Source organism: Carcharhinus amblyrhynchos, chromosome 21 (assembly GCF_965287045.1).
Source record: "Carcharhinus amblyrhynchos chromosome 21, sCarAmb.v2.hapA, whole genome shotgun sequence".
Taxonomy (NCBI): Eukaryota; Metazoa; Chordata; class Chondrichthyes; order Carcharhiniformes; family Carcharhinidae; genus Carcharhinus; species Carcharhinus amblyrhynchos.
In genome coordinates this window covers 30,135,199-30,143,753 of record NC_137344.1, presented here as the reverse complement: position 1 = coordinate 30,143,753, position 8,555 = coordinate 30,135,199, and the positions used below count along the sequence as shown (strand labels likewise).

The 8,555-nt window shown below is 42.9% G+C and overlaps 1 long non-coding RNA gene across 2 annotated transcripts; it reads left to right on the top strand.

Moving 5' to 3' along the window:
* LOC145356480 (uncharacterized) lies at positions 1-7,914 on the top strand. Of its 2 annotated transcripts, XR_013889143.1 has the most exons (4): positions 1-232; positions 3,276-3,431; positions 6,670-6,714; positions 6,801-7,914. It is a non-coding gene; the product is annotated as an uncharacterized LOC145356480 (long non-coding RNA). The 2 variants fall into 2 exon arrangements; XR_013889144.1 differs by lacking the exon at positions 6,670-6,714.
* Positions 7,915-8,555: the final 641 nt, after the last annotated feature.

Genomic DNA, 8,555 nt, shown 5'->3' with positions numbered 1-8,555 from the left:
ACCAAAAGCAACCGAGGTGGTGAGAAAGGTCTTTCTTGTACCACAGTTGGGTATCCCTTGGCAGAACTTCACTGGCAGATTGAAAATGGAATCAATTTAAATGCTAATTCCAGCATAATACAAATGGAGGATAAGTTGTACAACATCACTTCTTACATTTCAGTCATTGACGAACGGCAGTACATAAACTACAGTTGCTCTGTATGCATTGAAAATGTATGCACATCTGCAAGTAAGTTGATGCAGGCTTTTTTTTTCCATGATTTTCATTGGTCTAGTACACATGCCAGAAAGAAAAGATATGGACTGAGGGAAATATCTCTGCAAATGATGCTAACCCAAGAGCTCACATACAATAAAATCATTAGTGAGTTGTGGTTGCCTTGAGCACTGTAAATGTAAAGTGCTCACAGGTATAGTGCAAAACATACTTAACAAAATGTGATGGGCTGACAATCTGAAGGGAAAAATTAAAGTGAGATTATTAATCTACAGGGACCTGGGTTTAATTCCCAGCTTGAGTCACTGGCTATGGGGACACTACATGTTCTCCCCATATCTGTATGGGTTTCCTACAGCTGCTCCACTTTCCTCCCGCAGTCCAAACGACACGATGGTTAGGTGCGTTGGCCATGCTAAATTCTCCCTCAGTGTACCCGAATAGGTGCCGGATTGTGGCGACTAGTGAATTTTGAAAGTAACTTCATTGCAGTGTTAGTGTAAGCCTACTTGTGACATTAATAAATAAATATAAATATATAAATGTACACATCTCTTTAAGGTAGTGTTTGCTGTATTTCTTAACTGAGAGATATGATTAGCAGGAAATATGAGGAAAAGCCAGCATTGTAAGGAATGGACTCCTGAGTTTTAAGTTAAGGTATTTCTTTGCGTTGGAACAGAAAGCATGGAGTTTTGGAACAAAACTCTTTGGTACTTAACAGGGGACTTTCCACTTTGATACTGTCTGGAGAAAGTATTCCCAAACCCCAGGCACTTTCACCACTAGCAACATAAAATTCAAACTGCACTTTCCTAAAATAACTCACAAATTCCCCCAGAGGAGATTTTGTTTATAATACAATCCCAGAATTGGATTATTTTCCATGCACCCTAATTCAATTCCCATTGGCATCACAAAACATAAACTGATTTGCATTTTCCTATGGACGAGCCCACTATTACTTAGAACTTTAACAATGCCATAAAAGAGAACACCATTTTATTCTATATAGTATAGATATTTTAAGGAAAACGGTCATCCTAATTCTGTTTTCATTTGTAAGGCTAAGGAAACATGTGGCTTTGGTTTGATGTTAGCAACCCTCAGCAGTAGTTCTTGGTGCTTCTGAAGCTGCCACGAATTTATGTCACAAATTTCTGAACCATTCCAGCTGGCAAAGCTGTCTCTTTGGAAGTTGGAGAATGTGACGTCTAACACTGAGCCTGAGAACCTGAGAAACTCTGCAATAATGTTAAGAAAATGGGAGGCCCACTTCCAGTGGCCCAGGCAAGGCTGGTCTGACTGGAAGTGAATGGTTGGCAATGTCAATGGGGACATGTCAAGAGAGGACAAGTAATTGGGTCCAAGCTTGGAGTTTGGTTAAAGAGGAATCTCGTTTTCAGTTGAGAGAAAAGGCTGCAAGCTCGCAACCATTGAGTAAGAGTTTGGGAATCCATTAAAATAATCGATTGATCAAAAATACTCAATAGCATATCATTTAAGTGTGATATTCAGATTGCAAGGGGACACAGACTCATTTTTTAATGTTACATTTGTAATCTAGTGGGAAAAGTGAACATAATGTCTGATATAATAAGAACGAAGTACTGCAAATGCTGGGAATCTGAAATAGAAACAGAAAATGCTGGAAAAGCTCAGCAGGTCTGGCAGCATCTGTGTACAGAGAAACAGAACTCTGAAGAAGAATCATATTGTTTCTCATGTTGCTATTGTGTAGTCAGGTCCCAACAGGATAGATTGTAGCTTCTATAATTTATTTCCAGAGGTGGATGAACAGAGTCACAGGGCTGCCATTTAACCTATAATAAAATAATAAAACATTTATTAAACAAGAAAATGTTAACTATAGTACATTATTCATTCAACCAATTCTACCTTTTACAGGTCTATAGAGATTTGTAAGGATAACACAAGTTACAAATTTATCTTAGACTCTGTAACATTCTCGTGCAAATCAACAGGCCAATTGTGGCCAGGCAAACCACACTCTGAAACCAAGTGATTGATGCCACCCAAAACAACTTCTGTGGATTTCTCATCAAATTCCCCCTCAAATGCTTGTCACACTCTAAACCAACTGGCCTCATTGGAACTTTGATATCCATATGAGAGTTGCCAAACTCCCCTTTCAAAGAACATGCCTGAAATCTTGCCCGAAGCAGAACATTCTCTCCGATGTTTCTGCCAAGGATCCACCTCCAGCATTTCAATCTCTCAATATTAATATGCCTTGGATTTGCCACTTGCATTCAAGCTTCCACACCTTGCCAACAGAACACCATTGCTTCACAGGCTGGTTTAAGGTGCCACCAAACTTTTGATCTACGTTGTATGTCTGGCTTCTCACCTAGCTGACTTTAAATCTCATTTTTGCAGCTGTCCCTTTAATTCAGAATACTTCCTCTGCTTCTTACTTGAATTCTCCTGAACAAGATCTTGAGTTTCTCCAGCTTTTTCTGTTTTTATTCTAGTGTCTATTATACTTTGCTCCTGAATAAAACCCATCAATATACTTCTGCACAATATATATGTTTTTAAATTTCTTTTACAATTTTACAGTATTGAATATTTTAGATGACAAGCATTTTTTTAAAAATCTGAGATGTTAGTTAAATTGTTACATCACTTCTGATCCTCAATGCACTCCAGGCAGTAAGTCCCTGTTTCCACTTGGCATGTCCTGCTGCAAGCTGGTAATATTGCTGAAACCCAATCTACGGTTGACATTATCTGTCATTTTTTTCCTGTTTCCTGAATCTAAAATGAACATAACTAAGTTCTATTCATTGAGTGCCACTTAATTCTTACAATTTGGCCAAGGGCAATGTCTAATCATCTGGAGGAAGCTTTTAGGCACAATTATATAGCTAAGTCATTGCTACATAATTTATTTAACCCATGGCACTATGATCTCATAAATTAATATAATCTGCTCCATCCTATTTTACACAAAAGATGTTTTAAGTAAAGCTCTTGGAGAACATGATATCAATTGTAATTAAACATGCCAATTATATATTTGCCATTTCAGGATTGGACAATCCTAAAAAGGAAGGAAGCTATCAGCAACAAGAAACAAAAATCAGAAGATCTATTGGTGTTTATTTCTCTCTGCCCTTCATCATCATAATTTTCACACTTTTGGCAATGATGGTGTTCTTTAACCGGGGAAATCGTATATCTCAAGGTACAATATTAGCACAAATAAGGGCAATGACAGAACTGTTTTTGCTGAGGAGCTTTCCAAGATTATGTTTTCCTTCTCCAAAGCAACATTAAAGTCCACCTCCCACCCCCCCTCCCCCTACTCCACCCCCTCCTAATCACTCTTCCTCCCTCTGACTTATGGGGTAAAATTTAACCATTCCTTAAGGGCAGGTTTGAAGATTGGGTGGCCTGTCAAATAAATCAGTTTACTTCTCTGTCACCCTTTCCACATTGGGCTTTCCCTCAACCAGGGTCTTCCCTCTCTCCCCCTTGTTTGTTCCTCCCCCCCCCAGCCCCGCCTCCATCCTCTCTAACAAAATCTCCCGATTGCCTTGGAGATGCCCTTTGCATTCTCAGCTAAAGACCCCCCAGTACATACCTGCATCTAGCTCCAGGGCTTTGGCACTGGGGACTCCCTGTCGTCCCAGCTGTGGCCATCTCAATTAGCTTGGCCAACCGCTCTCTGATGCAAGATTTCCACCTGAGTGATAAAATGGAAGCCGCACCTCCAGCCAATTAACACTCGCTGAATGGCTGAGGGATGGCCGACATCAGCAAGGATATGTTCCCTATCAACCCTTCAGTTATTATAAACTCCACTCCTGTTAAATTCTGCCCAGAGTGTAAAATTGCACCTGTCAACGTGACCACTTTTCACATTAAATATAGGCAGCTTATATGAAAATAAGATGGTGATAGCTGAGTTTAGTCCAGTTTTCTCCCAGTGTCACTATCACTTTTGATCAGTGCCAAAAACAACTCACATTTATATTGTCCTTTTAACAGAGTAAAAAATCCCCATGGAGGCACAGTGGTTAGCATTGCTGCCTCATAGCACTGGGAGCCCAGGTTCAATTCCAGCCTTGGGTGACTATCTCTGCGGTGTTTGTACATTCTCCCTGTATCTGCCTGGGTTACCTCTGGGTGCCCAGTTTTCTCCTACACTCCAAAGATCTGTGGGTTACATTGATTGGCCATGCTAAATTGCTGCTTAGTGTCAGAGGGATTAGCAGGGTAAATATGTGGGGTTACTGTGGTAGGGCCTGGTTGAGATTGTTCTCAGTGCAGACTCAATGGGCCAAATGGACTCTTTCTGCATTGTATGATTCTATGATGAATCTAAAGCACTTCACAGGAGTGCAAGCAGATGAAAATTAATGTAATTCTAAAGGAGAAAGGTGAAGAATCAATTTGGTTTTAGGAGAGAATTCCAGAGCTTACGGTGAAGGCAGACTAGCTACGAATGGTGGAGATGCACAAAGGGCCAAGAACCTTTGGAATGAAACATTATTTGAAGGCTGTAAGGAATTTGTGAAGATAGATAGAGAGGACTGAGGATAAAAAAATGATTTAAGTACATGTTTGACAACTTTTGCTATGAGGTCTGGGAGCTAATGTAGGTCAGCGAGCGTTGAGTTAGTGTGTGTAGGGAATGGGGGGGAGTGCATGGCTTGCAGGTGAGAGAACAGGATTTGATGCTAGGTGGATTATAGACACCAGAATTCACATTTATGGAGGGTGAAAGATGTGAGGCCAGCCAGGAGAGAACTAGTATATTTGAGATTGGAGGGAATGAAAGCGTTAATGAGAGTTTGAGCAGCAGATGGGCTGAGGCAATGACAAAGATAGGTGGAAATAGTCACTCTTGACGATGGAAAGGTTATTCCAGCTAAAGTCACTGAATAGCATTCAGCAAATGAAATTTTGATTGATATTAGTTCACCTTAACTGAAAGATACTAAGTATAATTTGAACGTCCCCAGTATCTGCTCTGGCTGACATCAGCTGACTGAATTCCAATAACTGCATGGGGTCCACTGGACCAGGATTCTCCCCAAAAAATTCGAAGTCCTCATTTCATGTGAAAACAGGGGTAACTCTCCTGTCGATTTCTTTCGCGGGATTTTCAAATTGAATCTTCCACACTCTGAGCACTGCAGAGTGCGCTAGCGGGATTCCCTCTCAAAATCAGAACACGGCCTATTCCGTTCAAGAGGCCGGCACCAGAGGGACGAGCGGGCCACTGTGCAGGTGCTGAGCTGTCAGTATGGAAATTGGCACATGCTCACTGACCCCATATTGCCAGGCTCCTGATCACTGGCCAGACAGGAGAATCCTCACTGAACCACCGCCCGCCCCCTCCCCGCCATCACCCCCCCGATCGCTAGCCTTCCGGGCTTCTTCCGGCCATCCCGATGTCTTCCAACCCTCCCCGGCAGTCCTGATTATCCCCCCACCCCAGCAGCTGTAACTCCCCCAGTAGCCCTGACCCCTTCCATCCACCATAATGACCCCAATGGCCAGCCCCGATCACCAACTTACCTCCTTCTGCCAACAATCCCAGTGCAGAGTGGCAGTGGGATATCCCCACCGATCACCCCCTATGAGCCCTGTCCCCCAATAGGCCCTGCCCCCTTGGCACTGCCCGATGCCCAATGGGCAGTGCCAATGTGCCCCTCGGCCATTGACAGTTTGCCTGTTGGACACTGCCAGGGGGCCATGCTGGCACTGCCCAGAGGCCACTCCCCTCACTCTGACCTACTGAGGAGGAGGCCTCCATGGCCGCTGATTCCTCCAGCAGGATCTCTGGCCATGGGGAGTAGTAGTAAACCCTGTTGGAGCGAGCCATACCATAGACTAGTGGGCCCAGAGACTTCAGTCCGGGCCCTTTAACGATATGCTATTCATAATTTAACTATTGAAATCAGCTCCATGCCAATTTCAGGTGCAGAGCTGATGGCACTAAAGATTTTGACCCCTGAAACGCACAGAGGCTCAGGGGGTCATGAAACAGCCTTCTGATGTCCCCTGGCCCATTACATTGCTAGAGCAGTGCAGTGGGCTAGGAGAATCGCCCCCTTGATCTTTATTCTTTTGTACTCGATGTCAAATCAGATCATTGAGCGCTCCAGCTTGCTATGCTCATGGGACTCCAGGGAACTGATTTTTAAAATTGACCAACAATTTTATTTTCCAAATGAGAGTTAGAACATTAAGCTAACAATTTTAATATATTGACAACCACATATAAAGCAATGCTAAGTAAGGCTGTAACTTTTTAGATTGTTGCACTACTAACTAATGTCTTATTTGTGCTTTAGTGTAATGACCAGAAAAAAGAATGGCAGGAAAGTGTTCAATGTATTATGTTATGCATGAATGTAACCATTGCCAACATAAAAGCTGCCCGAAAACTAATATTTTCATTTTCATTAAAGCGCTCATGAGATCATGATCCAAATCAGCAACATCAGACTTAATCGGTATGCAACTCTCTCAGAATATATTTTATAATTTGCAATGAGTAGTAGTAACTTTACATTTCATTATTGAACTTTATTTCCAACAGGGAATGCTGAATGAGGAAGACCTGGACGATATTGATTTTAGGAATAAATTTTCTGCTAATCTGCTAGGCTTCATGAAAAATTGTACCAAAGCATTAACAGGCTCTTGTTTTGAACATGTATACTCACATTTAATCATGAAAATTATTAATGCAATCTGTGTGGTTGATATCATGCCCATTACATTGATAAATTTGTTTCCTGTCATGTTGATTACATAGTTGGGTTGTAATTGTTTTCAAGCACAAATAAATAAGGGATCGCTGGAATATTGGAGATGATAAAGTTGTGACACCAAATAAGGGAATAAACTCAATAAAGAGCTCTATGCTTTGGCTCCAGCTTCCCCAACTGACCTGGATCCTTTTAAGATGTATGAACACTGAAGAAATAAGAGGTCTAATTGGTTAGAATCAGGCTATCACTGCAGCTGGAGTTGATAGAAGCTGCAGTTCTTGCTATTTGCCAGCTCACATTTCTTGGAATTGTGGTAGAGTCCCAATCTCAAAAATAAGTGTGGTGATTCACTCAACGGTTGCAAAATTCCACAGCTACATTCAGCATATCCCTATTTAGGGGCAGCGCACTGACATAGTCGTTAGCACTGTTGCCTCACAATGCCAGGGTTCAATTCCGGCCTTGTGTGACTGTCTGTCCGTGTGGAGTTTGTACGTTCTCCCTGTGTCTGCATGGGTTTCCTCCAGGTGCTCCGGTTACCTTCCACAGTCCAAAGGTTAGGTGGATTGACTATCCTAAATTGCCACTTACCATTTTCATTCTAAGTGCTGGACAGACTTGAAACTGGGAGTGATTCAGATCCGACTTTTAGGCCTGTTCTCAGGCACCCCCATAAGCACTGTGCCTGAAAAAATTGTGCTGTAGAAGCCTGTGGGTGGGGCTTAACGCACACAAAATTCTGCAGCTCTGATCAGCCCCTTCCAACTGCGCACGCGCAGAAAAAAAAGATAGAATGTGGCTCCCCTACCACAGTGCTCCCAGGCTGGATAATGCCTCCCCCTGGCTCCCATTGCTCCAACCCCCCAACATTACTGGCCTCCTTATCCTCCCCACCTCTGTGCCATCTGGACCGATCGCAGGCCCATCCCCTCCTCCCGCACCCACCCCCCCTACCCCCCAATCGACCTTAAGCAGAGTGGCAGCAGACTTCCTCTCCCCCCACCCCCCCCCCCCCCCCCCCACCACCGACCTCAAGCAGAGAGCCGTCGGACGCTAGACACCTGAATCGAACTTTTATGGAGCACGTCTGGCTTGGGCTGAATCTGGTTGGGCAAACGCAGTGGTAAAGGGGGAAGTGCTGATAAAGTTGGACGTGCAGCCCAATAAGTGAAACACAGGCAAATGCATTTAACTGGCCATCATGCCCATTTCGGGCATGGTCCCGATTGCGGCCATTTTCGGGCCTTGGCAGAAGATACAAAGTTCGAATCAGCCATCAAGCTGAGTCAAGCTAGAGAAGTCTTAGGTTGCAAAGCAGTCTCGTTTTTCAAGTGTCTTGGATTTCCACAGCAGAGTGGAGGTAAGGTTGTGAGGTTATGTGCTATACGAAGGTGGCACCTGTTCTGCCTTTGGTAATATACCTGGACTAGTTAAAAATGTATAAGGGAGTTCTGCCTGGAAGGTATTTACTTACGGGTCTTTTGGGGAATGTTTTATATGATTTTTAACTTTGTGACTATGAATGTGCTTAAGTTTTATTTTATTCTTGCTAATAAATCATTTAGTTTTAATTTTTTAAA